The sequence below is a fragment of the Rattus norvegicus genome, chromosome 6 (assembly GCF_036323735.1).
Source record: "Rattus norvegicus strain BN/NHsdMcwi chromosome 6, GRCr8, whole genome shotgun sequence".
In the NCBI taxonomy this organism is placed as follows: Eukaryota; Metazoa; Chordata; class Mammalia; order Rodentia; family Muridae; genus Rattus; species Rattus norvegicus.
Window position 1 is genome coordinate 63,918,361 of NC_086024.1, and position 22,493 is coordinate 63,940,853.

A 22,493-nucleotide genomic window follows, 5' to 3' on the forward strand; every position below is an offset into this window, starting at 1 on the left:
TACCAATCCAATTCTTCAAAGAGTTAGACAGAACAATTTGCAAATTATTTTATTTTTAATAGAGATATAATAGTAATTTTAAAAAGCCCTGTTTTGCCTAGTTTTAAATTTTTTACTTGATTGGCCTTAAACTTGTTTCATGTTTCTTTATTAAGTTTTAAAAATTATATTTTGTGTGTTTTATGTGTGGTACATGGGTGGTCAGAAGACAGTTTTTGAGAGTTAATTCTCTCCTCCCACCAAGGGTCAGCCCTGGGTATCGAACTCAAATCTTAAGACTTGGCCGCAAGCTCCTTCACTTACTGAGCTCTTGTTTCACATTTCTGCTGTGGCTTGTTCCACTTTCTTTAGTTCTTGGACATAGCATTAAAGTTCTTTTTTTGTGGGTGTGGGTTATCTTGGAGCTCACTCTGTAGAACAGGCTGGACTCAAACTCAAGAGATCCACTTGCCTCTGCCTCCTGAGTATTGAGCACCACCACTGCCCAGCAGCGTAAAATTCCTAAACTCTGCTCATTTAGCTATTTAAGAAAATCCTTTAAAGGATTCAAGCAATAATATTTAAATTTCCTTAATACACTTAATTTGTGTACCTGGGCTTTTATAAGTTACTATGCTGGGTTTGTTTGTGAATTCGATGGGAGTTCCATTTTCTAACGAAGGTTCTGCCTATGATCTTATACTTACTCTGTCCTCATACTTTGTGACATTTTACCACACCAACCTGATTTCAGAAATACAGCACATTGCAGCTCTCCTGGTTTAACTTATGGGCCTGAAGAGAAGAAATAAAAATCGTAAAGCTACTCTGTGGCTCATCTGTAGGTAACTGAAATCTCACAACTGCCACCTTAGAGTTTTCTAAATTAAAGGTATCTCTCGGGGTTGGGGATTTAGCTCAGTGGTAGAACACTTGCCTAGCAAGTGCAAGGCCCTGGGTTCGGTCCCCAGCTCCGGAAAAAAAAAAGGTATCTCTCATTTGCAGTTAGCTTGATCCCAGAGTAGAGTATCCTGGATACTGGCCTTAAGTCTTTTCCTGGATTCTTAGGAGGGGCAATGCCTTTTGTGTATGATTCTGTGTGTTTTCTTTAAAAAAAAATCTTTCGTTCAAATAAACCTTTAATCTTTTTGTTTTTGGAACTAAATTATCATCGTATCATTTTCCCTTCCTCTATCCCTTTCATGCTCTCAAATTAATGGCCATGTATATATTTATATCTCAATTATATATACTTATATATAATACCAATTATATATATTTCTATTTTTCTTCATAAATATAAAAACATAATTCATATAATGTTGCTTGTATACATGAAGACATATGACTTTAGGGCTGACCACTTGGCATTGGATACTCAGTTGAAAGAGTTCTCTATAGAAATGGCTTTTTTTAGTCGCCTATATAGTTTTTTATATTTATTAATCCTTATAACCACAGTAAGTGGTAGCTCTTACTGCTCATCAAAGACACTTGTCTTTGCAACAGATAGAGACAGTTATAGAAGACCACAAGCAATCAAACTATAGAGAACAAGAGATTGTGGGATGCCCAGTTCCAACAGATAGCATCTAAAACAGCCACTGACCTAAGGCTCAAGGAGCATCACTGAAGAAGAGGCTCAGATATGAGCCATCGGACCAGGAAGCCCGTGTGAGGCTGTGCTGCCTAGAAATGACAGGAAGCTATGCCTACGAAGCCTCAGAAAGCAAATGTCCAAACAAGAACTGAACACATCTGTGCTTCTTTTACAAGGTATCCTGTGATTTTTCAAATTGTTTGAAAAGGACACATTTTAAAGAAAAGTGACATTTCAGTGTAAGAAGTTGATGAGATAAATAATAACATTAGAAATGTCTGTCGCTCATTCTGGCTGCTTTTACAGGGAAAGGAACATGATATAAGAATTTAGATGTTTACTTAGCCACTTGCTCATGTGTCATTAGTCAAAGCAGCAGCATGTTACTGTTAATGGAGACTTGTGTCAAGCTATAACAAGCTGTGTAAAGGAATATTTCATAGCTTCAATGGGTTGATTGAGTCATTTACTTGATGAACGAAGCACTTAGTACTTTTATTGTTGGCTCACCAGCATCTGGAACAGGCATGAAACAAGAGCTTGTGACCATGAGCCAGTGTTGTGACAATCTGTTTCAGAAATTACCTCGTCAGTTTCAATCAGGACCCTTAGCAGTACCTTTGGTCCATAATTCTACTTCTGGACTAATAGCCTATGGATACATTATTAACTATAAAAATTCATGTGTAGTGAATGACGTTTTCATATCATAGAAATGAGAAACCACTGCCCAGTAGAGAAATAGGCTTTAAAATATTTAATTATAGACTATCACAAACTCATGAATTAGATGACATAAAATAAGAAGCATTATTCTGGCCTAACTACTGTAAAATGATAAAGATTCCAAATCAATGAGAATTATGTGGGGGTATTAAATGTTCCCAAAATATACATGCATATACAAGACGCTTAGGGAGATTTAGAGAAATTGAAGATTTTTAATTTCTGCAAGTCTGTCTTGAAAGTAGATGTCTCCTGAAGGCAACTGGAAATGTAGCCGTGAACAGAGATGAAGGAAAGAATTAGATGTTACAGAGAGGTGGTCATGATGGGAAGGAAGAATGGATCCCGAAGAGAATGGTGACAACAGTGGAGGGGTGGGAAAGCCAGGAGTAGTTGCTGTTTGGGAAAGCTGCTGAATAAATTGTTTCTTTGAGGGGTGTGAGAGCAGAGAGGCAAAGGGTAAGAGTGAAGGGTCGTTTCATTGCTAATTTAGGATCTTTCCCCTGGTGATTTAGGAAACTATAGTATTGAGCTGAAAGGGAAAGCTTAGCATTGGGTATTACTGTAGGAATAATAATAATAATCTTAGTAACTGAGCTCATGAGATGGCTCTGTAGTTACCTGCCACCAAGTCTGATATCCTGAGTTTGATCCTGGGAACCCCCGAGGTGGAAGGAGAGAATGTACCCCGGCAAGCTGTTCTCTGTCCTCCACATGTGCACCATGCCACTTGCGTATGTTCATATATGTATACAATATGTAAATAGATGTCAAAAGATGGTCAGATTTTTGATTATAGGAAACTACTTTTAGTCAAAGACAAAAATTAAGTAGAAATAATTTGCATATTTAATAGAAATATACAAAACATTTGTTCTTATGAAGAAATAATGTATGCTAAGGAGTCTGAAGACCGATTTTATTCATATACTTATTGACAAACCAACTCGTATCTTGGAGTTTGAAAAATGCTAAACAGTCTAAAAGCTTTACACGGGTAATGGGGCAAATTTGTGTTTAAATCTTTTCCACAAAAATATCTAGGTTGTACAGTTCCTTTTAGAAACTCTGTGATTTATATTCCATGTCTCGAAGCAAGTAAAGGACCTGGTGACCATTTCTCATGTATCACGAAGTATTTTATATGTTTGCTTTAAGGGGCAAATTAATGACATTAGGAGATTTTATAGTAATTCTCTGGAGAGAACTAGGGCATTTGTAATGAGAAAAGTGTGGTTGACTGTACACAAAAGATGAGCATTACAGGCCAGTGAAACACTCCACTGCCCTCCTTACCTCAGGGGCTATGGAGGAAGCTTGTCTGCACAGATCCCTTTATCCTCAAAACCTTGTAGCTTGACACTGGGAGAGACCAGGTCCTTCATGAGGCCGACATTGGGATATACTCATATTTCTCTAATGCACTGATGGTCTTGGCTGACTCTACAATCTAAAAGTTAGGCTTATATCTACAGTTTCTTCCTTTTATTTCAATACATTATGAAAATAATTAAAAAGCAAAATTTAGTGGGTGATCTAACTGAAACTCTGCTAAGTTTTGAGAACATTAGGTTTTTAATTAGCCGAAACAACAACAACAACAACAACAACAACAACAACAACAACTACTACTACTACTACTACTACTACTACTACTACTACTACTACTACTACTAATTACAACATCAAACCCCAAAACTTTAGAGATCAGGTATGTTATGGTGCTTTATATGTGAAGGGTTTGAGAGGCAGGTACATTAGATTTTTTGCTCCTACTTGAAGCTGACTAACTACACTTTTCCTGTCAATGTAACTTATCAACTTATTAACTAAGTGACTTTTGGCAAAGCTGTAATTTATGAAGGGTCAGTTTCTTCATATATATTATAAAAATAATTCCTGTTGTTTTACTTACATCTCTTAAGCCACTTGTGAGAATCCAGGTGAATATGAGAGTCAAGGTCTAGGTGACCTGCATTTGTTGGCTGCCACTGTGTGCTTGGTAGTATTGAAGAGACCAGCGATAAAGAATTAACACTATGCATCATGTTATCAAAGGCCCCAAATTATGAATTAGTATTTAGCAATAAGTGTCATTTCCATAACGATAAGAGTTTTAGACAATTAGTTGTTTAATTTGGAAAAGTCTGTAGACTCCAAGGAGAGACTTTTTGCCTCCTCTAAATTCAAAAGGCAAAAGGCCTCTTGAAATTGCTGTTTGAAAGAATCTAGGGTTGAAAAGAGAAAAGGAATGCCAACATCACATGATCTGTGATACCATGTGAGGTGGTGAATTCTAAGGTCTATTCTTTTTCTTTTCCTTTCCTTCCCTTTCCTTCCTTCCTTCCTCCCTTCCTTCCTTCCTTCCTTCCTTCTCTTCTTCCTCTTCTTCCTATTCTCCTCCTCTTCTCTTCTCTTCTCTTCTCTTCTCTTCTCTTCTCTTCTCTTCTCTTCACTTCTCTTCTCTTCTCTTCTCTTCTCTTCTCTTCTCTCTCTCTCTCTCTCTCTCTCTCTCTCTCTGTCTCTCTGTCTCTCTGTCTTTCTTCCTTCCTTTCTTTCTTTTTTTGAGTCAGGGTTTCTCTATGTATCTTTGGATGTTGTGAACTCACTCTGTAGACCAGGCTGGTCTTGAACTAACAGAGATCATCCTCCCTCTCTTCCCCACATTATTTTTCTTAAACTATCCATATTATACTGTGCTCATTATTTCTCAAGAGACCAAAGTCATGCTTACTACTCTTGTGGAGAGCAAGAGATTAGATAACCTTGATTCAGTTATTGTTTGGCATCTGAAAGGATTATTTAGCTTTATTGAGATTTTAGCTTTCAGTTTTAAAATTGATTACTTTCTATCAGTCTACAGTGTTTATCGGAGCTCCAGTGTTAAGCAAATGATGTTCACCTAGTAATCAGTTTGTGATTATAAGCAAATTACCATTTGTAGTCTTGGAATATACTTTAGGCATTTCTAATAATGGCGGTTTGTTTATCCTAAGATTACAGATTTGTTCATTTTTAACAAATCTAAAATTATAAATAGAATACATCTTTAATTTCAAAGTTATTTGGTCTTGAGGATTGTATCCTGGACTTTATGTGGGCCTAAATATTTACTGAGCTACAGGCACCCTGGTTCTTGGGTACTGGTTTTGTTGTAATTTGTTGCTGTTTTGCATGCATATATATATATATATATATATATATATATATATATATATATATAAAAATTATAAAGTCAACATTTTGAGCTATGCACATTTTAGGCTCAGTAGTAATTGCTAAATCCTGAGGTTTGACCTTGTAAAGATAAGTTGTATATACCTAAAGACAGAGGTGAAGGCCAGTGGGATATAGGGGGGGGGTGGTGGTGGTGGTGGTGGTGGTGGTGGTGGTGGTGGTGGTGGTGGTGGTGGTGATGGTGGTGGTGGTGGTGAGGCTACACAAAGGTCTCATGAAACATAAGTCATAAAGAAACATGGCATTACCATTTGATAGGCTGTATTTTTCTTTGCTTTCTGTGAAATATAAACACTGGATGTCCATCACAGTGATAACCTTTTGATTCATTGAAGCTTGCCACCATATTTAAATGGGATGACTTATGACATAATGGGAGTTTTAAGAAAATGTGTTTATGAAAGATGGCCATTATCTCAAAAGTCATTTTAAAATTCAGTTTCTGTGAAGGGAAAGTAACAAGGAAAGATTAATCTTGGCCTTTATTCAAATATAAAATGAAGTAGTCCCAAAGACTGCAGTTAGATCATTAGTTAGCAAGGAATCACTAAGACGGCATAAATTCTTTAGAGTGAAATTGTGAGCAGGAAGATATAAGTACAACCATGAATGTTACAATGCACTTGCAACAGATGTAGGCCCAGTCAGTACCAGAACAATATGGGAACCATTCCAATAGGTAGAATTTATTTGCATTTCTGTAGGAATGGCTGGTTGGTGACTTTTTATGTCTTAGAAATGAAGACTTGGAGCTGAGAGTGCAGGAAGGTTTAGGCCCCACTGGAGCCAGATAGGAATGCCGTATAGCACAAGATGTTCAAATCCTCAAGTAATGTATGGAAGTATTCATTATGTTGTAATTTTTTTTCACATTTTCCCTGACAAAGCGCAAAACTTAGATTGTCAGTAGACTTTTATCAAACTTTATTTACATTTACTTGGAGGGATTGCATTCAGAGAGCCTCTCTCACCTCCTTCCTTCCTTATCCTTCCAATTAGCTTTTATGTATATATGTGTATGTATGTTTATTTTATGTATGTGTTCGTATGTGTGTGTGTCTGATTGTGTGCCATGTGCACTTGTGGATGTCAGAGGACAGCTTTTTGGGGTTGTCTCATTTTTCTTTTTGCACTTTTATGTGAGTTCAGGGGTCATGGTTGGGGTGCCAGGCATTCATAGCAAGCATCCTTACCCACCTGTCCCCACCTAGCCATCCCAGAGTGTTGCTTGTTATGAACCACACTTGGCTAGTAAGTTAAATTAAACCTGTTATGGCTTTTCTAGGAAATAAAAAAACCAAGAGCTCATAAACATGTATTGATCATGTACTTTAGAAAGTCAAAGCTAACTAAAAGACTTATCACAAGAATCCACCCTTAAAGCTATGTATGGTGGCACATGCCTTTAATCCCAGCACTTGGGAGGCAGAGGCATGCAGATCTGTGAGTCCAGCCTGATCTACAGAGAAAGTGCTAGATCAGCCAGGGAATAATCCATTATTAGCTTAACAGTACAAATAGAAAAAATTTCCTTGAAGTATTCAAAATTCTTTCCTTCTTCCCTCCCTCCCTCCTTCCCTCCCTCCTTCCCTCCCTCCTTCCCTCCCTTCTTTGTCCCTTCCTTCATTCCTGCTTTTCTCTCTCTCTCTATCTATCTATCTATCTATCTATCTATCTATCTATCTATCTATCTATCTATCTATTTATCTATCTATTGTCTATCCATGTGTGCATGCCATGGCATGTGTGTAGGTAAGAGAGAAATTTGTGGGAGCCAGTTCTCACCTTCTAGATATAGGTTCCAAGACTGAATTCAGGTCTTTAGAGTTGGACTCAAGTGTTTTTATCCACTGATCCATCTCAGCTAGTCTGTTGAACTATAAATAACAGACCATAATGGTGTTCGGTATATTTGAATTCAGGTCTTTGAATTTAGTACCTTTTATGATTCCTTTAATTTGTTGTGAATTATATGTTCCCTTTTATGTGGTTATTAGAAAGTGGGAAATAAATTGAATTTGAAGCATGTTCCCTAGGTTTTAACCAGGACTTTAGTGCTTTGAGGACTTCCATTGAAGTCTTTAGTCTGTTTGGAGTTGCTTTTAGACATTGGCTGGCAAATGGAGAGGCAAAGGATGTGTTTTGTTTGTTCTTTTGCATGTGGTCATCAAGTTTTCCCAAGGTTGTTTGTAGAAATCAATTACTTCTGGGCTCCATTTTCTTTCATTAGCCAGTGTGTCAGTTTGTCGGTGTACTTGTGCCATACAGTTTTGGTTATAGTAGCTTTGTGAGTCATTTGATGTAGTTTGATGTTTCCAGTTCCATTCACTTTCTCTAGTTTGCTTTGAGTATGTGATAATACTTGTAATTCCTTACAAATTTAGGTTAGTGGGAATGTGAGTTTATAATGGCCATTATTGAAGAGAATGTAGAACCTACTTAAAATGCTACAAACTGAACTGCCATACAATCTACTAGGTTTGTTTGTTAGTTCTCTATAAAAATATAAAATCATTATTTCAAAGAGACAACTGTACCATTCCCTGTAGTCATGGTAGAATTGAGTCAAATGTCTGTCCACTGATCAATAGATAAAGAAAATATGGTCAGTGTATATAATACTATTCAACCTAAAAAAAAGACCTAAATCCTGTCATTTGAGACAACATGGATGATTTTGGAGAGTATAATGTTAGATGAAATAAATGGGATACAGAGAGAAACTGAATGATCTCTTTCATACATGGGCAAAAATGTTCATCTTGTAGGTAGGAAGGTTGGATGCTGGTTACCAGAGGGTAGATGGGTGAATGGGGAATGGTAGTCAAGAAACCCATCATTACTTTTAGGGAGCAAATATTAAAAAGGCATTCAGAACAGATGATAGAGACAGAGAGTAAGGATGTAGCTGTCAGGTAGTAAGAAATGGGGAGGTAGGAGAGGAATGGGGACAGACTAGTAATGACTGCAGACCTTCTGTTTCATGTGATGATATCTAAAATTGGCTGTGGTTACACAGCCTTAGATAATTTTTCTGAGAACTATTGGATTGTACATTTTCCATGTGTGCTTTCTATGTGTAATATACTCCCACAAAGGGGTCCATAAAAGTAAAAAATCGTATGTCCCTTGACTTAGTTAGGGGTACTACTGGTGTGATGAAACAACATGACCAAAACAATTTGGGGAGAAAATGGTTTATTTGACTTATACTTCCACATCACAGTCTGTCATTGATGGAAGTCATGGCAGATACTCAAGCAGGAACCTGGAGGCAGGAACTGAAGCATGGGCCAAGGAAGAACCTCATGACTTGCCTAGCTCACTTTTGTATAATTCCAGAACCACCTGCCCAGGGATAGCAGGGCCCACAGTGAACTGAGCCCTCCCACATCAATCACTAACCAAGAAAACGACTCACAGATTTGCCTATGGGCATCTAAAGGAGGCGTTTTCTAAAGTGAGATTCTTCTTTTCAGATAACTTTAGATTGTATCAAGTTGACATGAAACTAGCCATCACACCCCTGAAAAGGTATAAAGCATCTAGTAATTAAAATATATTCAATAATGAAGTGTAAAATTTAACGAGAATCTGTACAGCTTCTGATCCAAATGACTGTTATAACTATAGAAGTGTGCTTTTAACTGTATATTTGATATATGTTGGTTTTATTTATTAGTAAGCTTTTTGTGATAAAGTTTATGACATCATTTAAAAAACATTAACAATGAGATTTAAATTAATATCGACTTCCTTGTTTTTATGCTTTACCTATTTCAAAACAGAAACTTGTTCTTCCTTTAGATAACTGAAAATGAAATGTCACTTGAGAATTTTGTGACTCAAATCACCAGTGTTTATGTAGCTTCAATTCACTGTTATGAAACTGTCTCACAAGGTTTGGTGATGTGTGAAATACACAAATGTTTGAAGTTCTTGCTATGCACTTAAATACATGGGTACCACACTTCAGCAGATTTATAAATGTTTATGTGATCTGTTTCTAGCATGCATTTTTAAGGTAATGGGGGGATCTTTTTGATCGAGAAAATCAGACATGTTAAACTCTAGAAGAGGCAGCATCAAATGAACTCTGGTATTAGATTGGTAGGGTTGGGGTTTAAGGCAGGAGACTGTTCAGATGGGGTTCCATGGGAAAAGAAACACACTCTACAAAGGGTCGTGTTGAGATTTTTTGTGTGGCCATAAAATAAAATCAGCCTATAGGTACATAAAGCTATTTATGCACTTATGACCTGCAGGCAAAGTGTAAGTGTTTAAAGAACAAAGGGGACTAATGGAGGGACACGAGACAAATGTGGAGGCAGTGGCTGAGGCAGTGGAAGAGGAGGTTGTGGAGGAGGAAGAGAAAGGATGAGAATGAGATGGGGGAAATGGAGGACATAGTCAATGTACAATGTTTATTTTTATGAAAACTTTTAAATTTCAGTTCAATTAAAAAATCTAGCTAGGAGTAATATGGCATTGATACTTGAGTAAATGCTAAATGGTGGGTGTGGTGGTTCTCACTGTCCATGGGTGAGATGCTTGGTTATACTCAGTGGATAGTTGAATCCTGTGATAGGACTGAACTCTGGGGCAATGCTTTTTCTTTGAGCATTTACCATTTGCCACACCTTTGACTTTGATACTCTAATGTGCACTAGCAAAGCTAGTATGGGTCCCATTACTCATTACTCAGGAAAGAGAAGTTTCATTCTTGCTATAGATTTTAATGACCTTGGTATTCAATTGTTGTCTTTCATTATTAGGTCATGAATATTTACCTTTTCATTAAAAAGTGTACTTTGTGGCTTCACTTTGGCAAATATGAAATGACAGCCTCTTCACTCTTTTGTAGTTTGGACCCATCATTTATTAAAATATGCAGTGTGACCCTATGACATTTTACCTGGTAGCCCAGGTGACTTCCAAGCGTCTAACAGGTATACACCATGGGCATTCTAGGCAGGAAGGTGACATATATACTAGGCAGTGTGGCTGCCCTGGGCAAAGTAATTCAATAAGTATGACATAAAATTTAAATTTTGTGAATTATTCATTTGTGGAATTTGAATAAATAGTTTTCTGTGCACCTCGGCTGGCTAGGTAGTTGAAACCTTGGAAATGAAACTCAGATGGGGGAAGGGAAGTGCTTTATGTCACCTCTGATCATTATGGCAATGGACTCTTATTCGTATTAAGTGGAGCGGAGTCATATGCAAACTAAACAGAAGAGAGGGAAGAAGTCATTTGGGTGGTGCTGCCTTGGCTGAGGAGATTGTTGTAGGTAAAGTAGGAGGAGCTGATTCTGCCGTAGGCTACCGATAATCTACAGCGTGTTCTGGTTCTAGCTCATGAAGCTTACTGCTAGTAAGGACACGGATACTAAATGGACATGTAAATTCTGTAATATGAAAGGAGACACATGTGTGCGGGGATTAGGATGTTGCTTGAGGAACTGGGGAGAGGCTGCTGAGTAAAATGGAGTAAAGATTGTTCGTTGGGTTGGAGCATCACAGAAACCTCCTGTTTAGGTTTCTTTCCTTTCTCTTAAAGTTTTGGAGAGCCTGCAGTTAGGTTTTCTGAGAGAGATCCCTGTCAGAGAAGTAGGAAATAAACAGACATGCATTTTTCAATATTAAAAAAAAATCAGTTTTTTTGTGAATTTTTTTTGTTCTTGTCTATTTAGCAGTGGAAAATAAAAAAGTGTGTCGTAGGAGACTAGGCAGCAAGTTATCAGTGTTCTGAAGCAGAGATGATGTATTGGAAATAAATCTTACTTACCAAGGATTCTGGCTGCATTTGAGTCACATTCTTCTTAGGAATTTTATGGCAATTTTGTGTAACCCTGTCTTCCTTTGAGAATTCTAAGTTTGATCTACTTTTCAAAGGACCATACAGACAAGCCTACTTGGACAAAAGTGTGCATGTCTTGACAGCTTGGTAAAATAATAACTTCCGACTTTCCAACTCGAACACACAGACTCTAATATAGATTATCTCTCTAAAGCGCATGCATAGGAATGGTTAGGGTACATTTGCCAGGGTGGGTGCTGATAAGATCTTTAAAGAACTTCATCTTGATTTATATATGAAGGTTGCCATCAACATGCAAGGTGAACATGTTCCATGGATCTCTGAGTGATAACAGTGTCCTGTGAAGATAGTCCTCCCAGCCCTACTGCCCATTAGCAAGTACAGCTATTTAAATCTGTATGAAAAGACATTAGCTTGTATTATCAAGACTTGTATGCATGGACAAATACTTGTCCACATGTATGTACACACTTACAATGCATTAGCTGAGCTTCAACATAATGTATGTATATCAACAATACATTTTAAAACATAAGGAGACATGTGCTATATTTAGTAAACAAAAAATAAATTTAACGAGCAAAACAGCAGAGCAATAATATACCTCTGAAGTGATGATAAGAATCTATTAAACATTCATTAAAACTTCTGTATCTTTTAAAACCCAGTACTACTAAAGGTACACACATTACATTTTTTACATTTCAGCTTTCCTGTCTACAATGCCATTGGACTTTTCTTCCCTTTATACTGCAGAGAAACCAGATTGTAGCCCCTCATCTCTTTCCATTGTGGCTGAATAGAAACAATTGAAAATATGCTTCAGAACATTTACATTGATACCCACATTTAAAACTAAAAGTGGGAGTAGCCATGTGTATTTTAGTTAACCATAATAATTTGGATTTTTGTTTATTACATCCTTTTCCATGCCATGTCAGAACATGTGTAAGCCTGGATTCCCCTGGGATATTTTGAGCAACATTCTGTTGCATGTAGTTTGGACTAGGAGAGAATATTAAAAACGCTGCTGTGTTGTGTTAGGGTCTGTTTGAGAAGACTCGGGGCATGTTTGTTCTTTGTGTGTCTGGCCGTGCTAAGCACTGTGTGCTTACCTGGTGTCCTGGGAACTTAGTTTCTCCCGAATCAGATAGAGGCCATGGTTTTCCCTTCCTACTGAGGATCTTCCCCTTCTGGGATTGTCCTAAAAGTGCACTGCCTTAGTAGTCTGAAAGCAGTTTAATCTGGTTGGCAAGGTAGAGAATCCAATGCCAGGCAGTTTTCAGACATCCCTGTCTCTAGTCCAAGAGGATCTCCTCTGTGGGCTCTGTTATTCCTCTCTTTAAAAGCAAGGGGGTAAGGACCCTAAAACCTTGAAAGAAAGAAAGCCAAACTGCTTTTCTATGTATACAGCTCATATTTAAGAAGTTTGTAACGCACTCTTCAGCATCTTACAGCGCACAGAAATCTAAAATAGGGGCTTCCATTCTGTTCTGCTTATGTGATAATTATGCTGATGTCCAGGTTGGTTTGTTTTTAGTTCAGAGGATTTAACTTGTACAGCATCAGCTAACTATATGGGAGATTTGATGTTATAATTTCATCTGTCTGTGATGGGAAGGATGTGCTAGTGTGGGATTTGGGAGACTTGTGTCAGTATTTTTGTTATTACAGAATGTACAGAAAGCACATGCCTTTTAAGCTGTCTCCAGCCCCAGTTTCAACGAGACTGAATTTGTGTTGGTAGCTGGTGAGCATTTAAGATAGCTCCACACAGACTTTTCAGGGAACATGTCCTCTCATTAGCAGAGGCTATTATTGAAGTTAGAGAGACACATTGTAGCCACTCTTGATCCAATGGGTGGTTTCAGGGTTATTTTGTGCAATATCCCAGCACTGATGAAAGTTTATATTGGGAGCAGAGGGTCACAGAAGAGGTAAATCCAATACTAGAGAGTGTAGAGAATCAGTCAACTGCAAATGATGAAGTGGCTGGACACCTATCTCTAAGGCTACCCTCAGTGATTTGAAACCAGCTTTGAAAAGGCGAACAACTGATATAATTTTGGGCTATGATTGTCTGTAGAGAAATACACCAAGATTGTGGTTTCAGATGTGTGGAACATGGTCAGGTGGCTCCTATCCCCTTGCTGGGTGTAGAATACTTACAAGCATCGATTCTGATGGTTTTGCGATAAGTAGTTCAGAGCCCATTGCCTTCAGGGCACCTGGATTTCACACACCGTTACCACCCTCACTTTCTAGTATTCCTGAGCTTTCTTCTGAGATGGTACTAGGCTCTTCCTCTGAGCCATCAGGTGCTGGCGTGCAGTTTAGAGAGATCTGATAAGCCTTGTGAAGGAGAGAGTGTGTGCGTGTGTGTGCCTGAGACCACTTAGAGTTGTGAGCTGAGAGAGAGAGAGAGAGAGAGACAGAGACAGAGACAGAGACAGACAGAGACAGACAGAGACAGACAGAGACAGACAGAGACAGACAGAGAGAGACAGAGAGACAGAGACAGAGACAGGGAAAGCAGGAGGGAAGGGATTAGTGGCTCAGTGTAAGGGTGGGTGTTGGGACAAGGTGTTAGGACACTCCTGTGGGGACACATGGCTAGCTGATGCAGGCATATTGAGATATGGTATGGGAATTTTGTGGTTTGAAGTTAGTCAGCTTCTGGTCTAGGACCAGAAGGGTTAATTCCACAGTCTGCTGCCATTTTGGTTGGATGTTGTATCTTTCTCTTCCTTTGCCCAGTGATGCTCTCCTAGGTCTGGAGCTCCTCTAGGAGCAGGAGTCCTTCTGACTTCTGTTTGTCGTCTTAGTGTCTGATGCACAGTAGAGAAATGAGTGTTTGTTGAATTCAGTATACATCTCTGAAGGCTGGTATATTTAAATTTCAGATGCCTAGGGAGATGGGAGTGTCATTTCTATTTTAAGGGTGTCAAGCGGAAGGGAAAGGGGGGCTGCAGTTTAACAGTCAACAGCAATTTTGACCAGAGTTTCCTGGAAGGAGAATGACTTATGTGCAGTTCCTTGCTTTGATTTCAATGTCACCTTGATGTTAGCTTTATTAAGAGAAGAGAGACTTTGCCTTCCACTAGCATGTCTTGCGACAGTATAGCTCTGTGCGACTAAAACAGTCATAGGCAAAGGAGAATGTTTACCTTAAATTAGATTTCCAAGGGAACACTTCTAGCTTTAACTGCTATGAAAGCTGGAACTTTTGTTCTCTAGAGGATTGTCAGTCGTGCTGTAGAAAGGGGCATGTTTGCAAACAGTGAGGAGTAAACTTCTGACTGCTCTGTGTACTTCAACTCAAACCCCTGGTATGCACAAAATGGCAGATGATTTCAAAGCAACTATCATTTTCAATGTGTAGGAAAGTATTTTCCTATGTCTCACCCCCTAATGGGTTACACACACACACACACACACACACACATATATATATACATATATATATAACATAATATGTTATAGATATGTTAGGTATGTATAGCTAGACTATAAGATTTGAATTACTGTCTTCAAAAACCAGTAAGTGATATATACTTAATAATAGACATACTCACATTTGTGGTTGAAAAGTACTTAAATTCTATTACAGGAATTCACTTTCTTTGATAAAGTTTAAGGAAAGATACACAAAAAATTATACATGCTAAAGTGAAGTAACATCAGGGTCAGGTATGTCAGCAGTTGTGCCACATGGCTGCTGGGGACTTCAGGCCTTTCATTACACATACAATAATACCTACACAGCCTAACATGTGACTGGCTAGGCTGTATGTAACTGTATGGCCTGGACTCTGCCTATGGAGACATGGCAATGAACAAGAGAAAAAGCGCTCGGCTACCTTAGACAGGCCAGGCAATCCACACAGAAGATGGGAGAAGAGAGGTCCACGATGTGTGATGATTAGTAGATGGTTGGTGTGGGTTAGATGTTTGGGGAGAAATAGTGACATGGTGATCAAAAGCAGTAAAATCCTTGATACATACCTTTTTAGAATTATTTTTGTATGTATTTGCTAAAGATGCTGTCTGACAGTTTTTGTTTTCTCTTTAGTTTTTTTTTTCATAGTGTTACAGCAGTTGGATGAGATTTTTAAAATATCTATATTGACTCATTTTCATGAAAAAAGATTAAGTTCAGTTTTGTTAAAGAGGTAAATGTTAATTTGGTGGCATTATTTCAAGTACAGTCAAGCATTTAAGGTTTAGAATGTTCTGAGTTACTATATTTAGATTTCTACATAATAAGAAACATTTTTAATAATTATTGATATACATATTCTATCTCAGCATAAAAAAACAAATCAAAATCAGGCAACTCAGAGGTGGCTTTGGGTAGTATTGCTATTTTTATACCAGTATCACATAAGGAATTAATTATTTTATCTGCATGTTACTCTTTGATTATTTTATACACGCGTGTGTTGACTTTTTAGGACTCATGTTTCCAGTCTGCATATTCATTTACCAACCTTCCAAGCTTTTGAAGATCTATAAGTGCAATTTTGTTTTTGTGTTTTAAATTGCTTTTTAAAATGATTTCTTTTAGAGCACGTTGTATTCCTTTCAGCCTCTAGTTATTGTGTTTCTTTGTTTGTTTGTTTGTTTGTTTGTTTGTTTGTTTTTTTGGTGAGCTCACCCATGTTGCCAGTCAGCTTTATATTAAACCTTTAATACATACATCTGAGAGCACATATGTGGAGGTCCATAGGACGACTTGTGGGACTAATTTCTCTCCTCAAGTGACATGGGTCCTGGGGTTCATTTCAGGTCATTGGGCTTGGCAGGAAGCACATTTACCTGCTGGGACATCTGACCAACTCATGTCAGTCATATTAATGGCTTTCAAATGGTCAGGTTATTATGACCTAATTTATGAGATAGTTCTCTTATTTAAAAATTTTGCTTTCGTTGAATCTTGCTGTTATGAATAATCCTGAGTCAAGATTCTTGTGGCTTCCAGCTGTTTTTTTTTTTTTTTTGTGTGTGTGTCTTAAAGTGTGTTTTCTTAGATTATACAAGTACAAATTTGAAGTACAAGTTAAAAAAATTAGGGAAGATTTGACTTTTTTATTTATTTCAAGTTATGACTAAATGCTCCATCCAGGATTGAACTTGAAAATAATGGGGAAAAATAACAGTGTCAACTTGTGCAGAGCCCTGCTCCTGACTCTGCAGCCTACATAACAAGTTCCTGAGGAACTTTGGCTCTTTCTCAGCAGATGACCAGCCAGAACTTGCAACTCTTTATATTTACCAGAAACATGCTAAGAGTTCACCAATCTAAATACTTTCTTGCAATTCATTCTGTCTGAAAAGGCCTCTCTGAAATCCCATTTCTGGCAACAAAATAGAAGAGTGGGTCTCAACTTGTGGGTCGTGATCCCTTCCGAAGGGGGGTGGAATGAGCCTTTTACAGGGTCACCTAAGACCACTGGATAAATATCAACATACATTTACGTGATAATTCATAACAGTAACAAAATTACAGTTATGAAGTAGCAACGAAAATAACAAAGTTATGGTTGGAGGTCAAGACAACATGAGGAACTGGATTAAAGGGTCGCAGCACTAGGAAGGTTGAGAACCCCTGCAGTAGATGGACGAGACCTCAGGTGATCATCATCACTGAGAAACACCTCTCTTGCGAGCCTGTGTTGGATCCTCTCTCATTTGGACCCAGCCACTCTTAGTCTGTTGAGTATGTGAACCTCGACCCAGGGAAGAAACAGATACTGCTCCATATCTGGAACAGAATGAGCCACAGATGAAAAACAGTCAGAAAAAATTACATTTGTACTAAACATGTAACTGCTTTTCTTCCTGCCATTTCTCTTCTTCATCCCTCTCTGTTTCTGTCCCCCCTGCCCTGTGTGTGTGTGTGTGTGCGTGTGAGTGCATGTGAGTGCGTGTGTGCATATGTGTGCACACGTGTGCACACACACACGTATGTAAGTACAGGTGTGGTGCCTTTTTACACTTGAGTGGAGGCCAGAGGAGATGCTCAGTGTCAATCACTGTCATCACTCATTCTCTGAGACAGGTTCTGTCTCTGAACCAGAAGCTTGATTGGTCCCAGGCAAACCCCAGCAATAGTTCTGGCTCTATATTCCATGGTGTTGGGGTTGCAGGCAAACACTGTCAAGCCTGAGTTTTTATAGCGGTGCTAAAGATTCAAACCTAGGTCCAATCCTTGAATAGCAAGTGCTCTTATCTGTGAATCCATCTTTCCACACCGTCTCATCACTATCTCTTGATAATATATGCAACAATTACAGCTTGCGCCTTCCTTTTAAGTTCAGATGACGTTCAGTAAATGAGGAGGTGGTGTAGTTTTTACGTCAATATACAATAATTTCAACAGGGACTTGTGTGTCTGCAGTAGTGTGTGGGATCCCCCTTCATCAATATGTAGTAGACCTTAGTGTGGATAAGGAAGAACCTTTTGGACCTGGCCTTGTGCATTTTAGCCACAGTTTTGGTTGGGTTTTTGTTATCCTGGCTTACAGAGCTTAGGCATAAAACTAAGTAAAATATTTTGTTTTATATAAGAATATAGATCCAGTAAATAAAATGGCCTGCTGCCCAGGACACAGCAATTACCCTTTCTCTGTGCAGTGAAATCCTAGCAAGTTCTGAGTGCATTAGTGGTGGGCATTATCATACCACAGTCATTTCTCTCTAGGTCTATCTGGACTTTGCTGTGCCACAGCAGAGCTCTGGGTCCTGGCCACACACTGCAGAGGAAATTTTGTCTACCTTCTCCCAAGAGGGAACACTTTTATCCCTGATGAAAATGGACGTGGTATATTTAAATTTAATGATGCCTATTGTCTATTTTCTACATGGAGTCAAAGGGAGGGCAATAAAACTTCACAAGCTGGGGTGGATTCTTACCTTGTGTAGCAGCAGTGTCCAGGGCAGTGCTTGCTTATTTAGCTTTTACCAATGAGGTCATTTCAAATATTTTTTTTTAGCAATGAATAGTAACAAAACATACCCTGAGGATTACAGGTGGTGGTGGTGGTGGGGAGAAAGCAAGCTTATTTGATGATATAGTTTCTTTTTCTTAAAAGTTTGTACATTGGGATAGCAGAGGTGGCTCAGTAGTTAGAAGCCTTGGCTACTCCTCCAAAGGGCCCAGGTTGATACCCAGTAGCCACATGGTGGCTCACTGCCCTCTGTAACTCTAACCCCAGAGAATCTTTCTTTCTTCTGGCCCTATAGATACCAGGAACACATGTAGTATACAGATGTACATGCAGATAAGACATACACACATAAAATAAATAAATATTAAGAAAACTTTATAAATTGTACTTTTTTCTCCTAATAGATAGGAAAGAGTAATGTTATTTATAAAACACGTATAAATAATAAAAAGTGATAAATAATAAATAAAAATGTGTGAAAATGCCTTTGTTATTTTAAATTTTATCCCAGTGAGTCATGGACACGAACCACTTAGCTTATCCAGGGAACACAGTGCGGGATTAGAAATATTAACTGCTTTTTAAAAAGACATTATTAATTTCCCTTTTCATATTACTCATTTTTGCCCCCTCCATTATAAGTCTCAAACAAGACTTTATAATTTATAAGGCAAAGTTATACCTTATATAATGGTAAAACGGACAAGAACTCCAGTGTCCTCCTCAGACAGTGCCCATGTTTGTCCTTTGCGTGTGCACCCAGGCGGCCCCTGAACAACAAGAGCACCGCCACCATTCTCACCAAGTGTGCACAGCGCTGTGCTGTGTGCTAAGCTGCGACCTAAGCCTTTTTGATTCTCGGCTAGCATATTCCCTCAGGCCCTGTGTTCGTTCTTCTGCCGTGCATTTGTTTTCTGAATCTGCCTTCTTCAATGCACAAGCTGATGTGTACAATAAAGAAGCTTATGCAATTATTTTGCCACCATGATAAATGTTTGCGTAAAGCTCAGAGTGATCCTTGGGGAGGTATCATCTCTGAAATTCCATCCTCTCTTGAAGGCACATTTAACTTTTGAAGTCTCAATTTAAGAAACACTGACTGTTGCACCTGGCTTGGAGTTCAATTAGGCGTGACTCTTTAAATCCTTCACTAAATTCTCCTTCCATTGTGAAAGGATGGTCTTCCATAAACATGAAACCAGGGATGCTGCTGTCGATTTTTTTTCTTTTAAACAGTCAGCTCTCAGTGCTTTCATTTCGCCTTGGGCACGTCTGATCCTGTTGCTCCCTTCAGGTGCCGTGACTGGCTCCTGCTGTTTGTTTACAAGCTCTGGACAGTTCCGAGCCTGTACATAGCAAGCTTGTTGTATCAAACTGCCAGATCTGGCCTCGTGTACTTTACCCAGGCCTTGCTCTTCTGATGACAGGTGCAGGATTGGTGCTGGAGTTCATGAAAAGGAGTCCGTTCACTGTTTCTGGGCCCCAGGGAGGAGGGTCATTTTGTTTGTGTTCTTTAGTAGAGAGATAATTTTAGGTTTCTGCTTCTTAGGTTAATATTCCTTGTGCTAAGTCAGATTTTGTTATAAATAAATACATGCAGATAAATAAGTAAGTAAATATCCATCAATAAATAAGTAAATAAATAAATATTAAGAAAAGTTTATAAATTATTCTTTCATTTCTCCTAATATTAATAGCAAGAAAAGGAAGAATAATGTTATAGCCCCTGCCATTTTGAATCCTCCCTGTGATTTGTGGATGTGTAGACTGTTTACCTCACCCCGGGAATGTATGGCAGAAGTAATGGAAACACTAAGTGCGTTTCCTTACCACATTATTAACTTCCAGTATTCTCAGTTTTTGAGTACTCAATTTTTTTTATACTCTCCTAATTAAAACCAAGCTCTCAAACACGACTTTATGATTTATAAGGTAAAATCGGACAAAAAAACCACAGTCAGCTGAGAACTCTGTGTTTCTGATTACAGTGTTATTCACAGTCAGCTTTGAGGCCTGGCAGTGGCCAGTTACGTTATTAATTTCATCCCAAACTTGCATGAATTTATCACACAGTGGGATTTTGAACTTGCGTAAAATGGAGCTAAAAGCTTTGTAGGGAATTGAGTGTCCTGAATTCAAGTCGATTGTCTACTTTCTCGGTAATATCAACCTGGCTCTTCTGCTTTGAGCAGGCTAGTATCGCTCCACCACTGAAATTATGTACGCAAAGCACTTTATAGTTGTTGGAATCCCACTATCCCCAGTTAGATTACAGCTAGAGGGTGTTTATCATTCCTCAGATATGAGGATAGGAACAGGTGTCTGTGCACACATGCAGTCTCTCCCTAGCCTATACGACATGTTTTTGTTTGTGTTATGCACACCCATTTCCTTACACTCCTTTGGAATTCCTGTATTCCTCCCATAACATTCAAAGACACGTCACATTTAAATTAAAATAGGAAATAGAAATGACTGTACACTTTTTGAAAGTATCATATTCTTCCATTTATTCCTTAAGCAGGTATACATGCACATGCTATTTATGCATGAAAACATGCATCTCTCCATCTATATCTGTGTCTATGCCTAAAATTGTGTGTGTGTCTGTGTGTGTGTGTATGTGTGTGTGTGTGCATGTGTGTGCATGTGTGTTCCCAGAAGCATATCTCTTTCAGATGTCCTTCTCTATTGCTCTCCGTCTTAGTTTTTGTGATAGGGTCTCCCAGTGAGCCTAAACTCCCATTCTTATTACTCCAGCTGGCCAACAAGCCCTGGATCTGTCTATGACCCCCCAGTGCCAAGAGTAGACTTGGAGCATTGCATCTCGCTTTTACACAGATTCCGGACATTTGAACTCACGTGCTGAAGCTTGTCCAGCAGTTTATCTGCTGAGCGATCTTCCTCTTCCTCTACCAGAGGCCGATATTCGTTAGATACTTCTACTTTTGTGTTTTATTTGTATACTGTTCCCCACTCCCGCTGCCAAGCCCAGTGCTGTACTGACTTGTACATACTTGTGGAAAATGAAAGGTAGATTCATGGCAACCATAAAGGTGTGTGTGTGTGTGTGTGTGTGTCTGTCTGTCTGTCTGTCTGTCTGTTTATATGTGCATCCATATCTGCGTGTATTTGTTTGTGGATTGTATAATAATATAGTTTTAAAGCATTTGCAGATTTGATGGGGTGGAGGTTTTGCTGTATACTTTTTACACTATTCCAGTTTTAAATCAAAGCAGTTTCTCAGTAAGGCAGAATGGGAATTTTGCTAGGTATGTGGCCATTTCTTTAGAAAAAGGTACTCTTCTAAAACACTTAAAAAATTTTAAATTCAGATTTTATTCCTTTTACCAGAAGTTCCTCATTTCTTTTCAGAGTGACAGACTTATTTTTCACACAAACATCTTATGAAGGATTTTTACGACTGTAGATGTTCACCTAGGTACTTTCAGTCATTCATATTTTTATATTAAATTGTTTTCTCTTTGCATTTCAGTATTTTAAAAAATTACTACAGAAGCCTCTATTTCTTTTGACATTTTCAAGATTCATTTTCTATGGCTTATGTCTCTACCATCGAGATATGAAGCAGAAAACCTACTTTGTTTCAGACAGGTAAAGCAGAATGATTTATTTGTGAAATAAGGTTCTAATTGCCCTATCATTTTCTCTGTGATTGAAATACAAGATAAGGGAACAATAAAGAAAATCATTCTCTTACAATATCGCAAACAAACGAAGAAACAAAATTATTACGAAGGGTCAGATATGTACAATGCTACAAGAATGAGCCTGTGCAATGTATAGCTGTGCCTTGTTGCTATGCAGCCTACATTTGAAGGAAGGCCGTGAAAACCGAAAGGCTAAAGTCAGTACTTAACAGCATTCAGATTTTTAAACAGACGTCATTAGCATCCTTTTAATGCAAGATATAGGCCTATATCTAACACCTAAGAAGGACATGTTTCATGGTAAGAAATGCCAGTGCTATGAATTCGCCTAATGAAGCATAGGAGAAAAGCTCATTGTTTATATTTTTTTGTGACGTGTGAGGCTACATTTATACTTAACAGTAATGGTTAACTTTTTGTGTAGCCCAGCTTGGAGATTCATAAGGGGATTAATAGTGAATACCACTTATCAGTTATTCCAGAATTTACAGATTGTGTGAGCACTCC

The 22,493-nt window shown here is 38.3% G+C and overlaps 1 protein-coding gene and 1 long non-coding RNA gene across 12 annotated transcripts in view; both read left to right on the forward strand.

The window, feature by feature from the left end:
- Immp2l (inner mitochondrial membrane peptidase subunit 2) overlaps positions 1 to 22,493 on the forward strand; it is an 899,718-nt gene that overhangs the window by 121,172 nt on the left and 756,053 nt on the right. The window lies entirely within an intron of this gene.
- LOC120093204 (uncharacterized) overlaps positions 5,740 to 22,493 on the forward strand; it is a 111,378-nt gene continuing 94,624 nt past the window's right edge. For both annotated transcript variants that reach the window (XR_010052224.1, XR_005486306.2), the window contains exon 1: positions 5,740 to 21,930. This is a non-coding gene — a long non-coding RNA (uncharacterized LOC120093204). The remainder of the gene's footprint in view (positions 21,931 to 22,493) is intronic.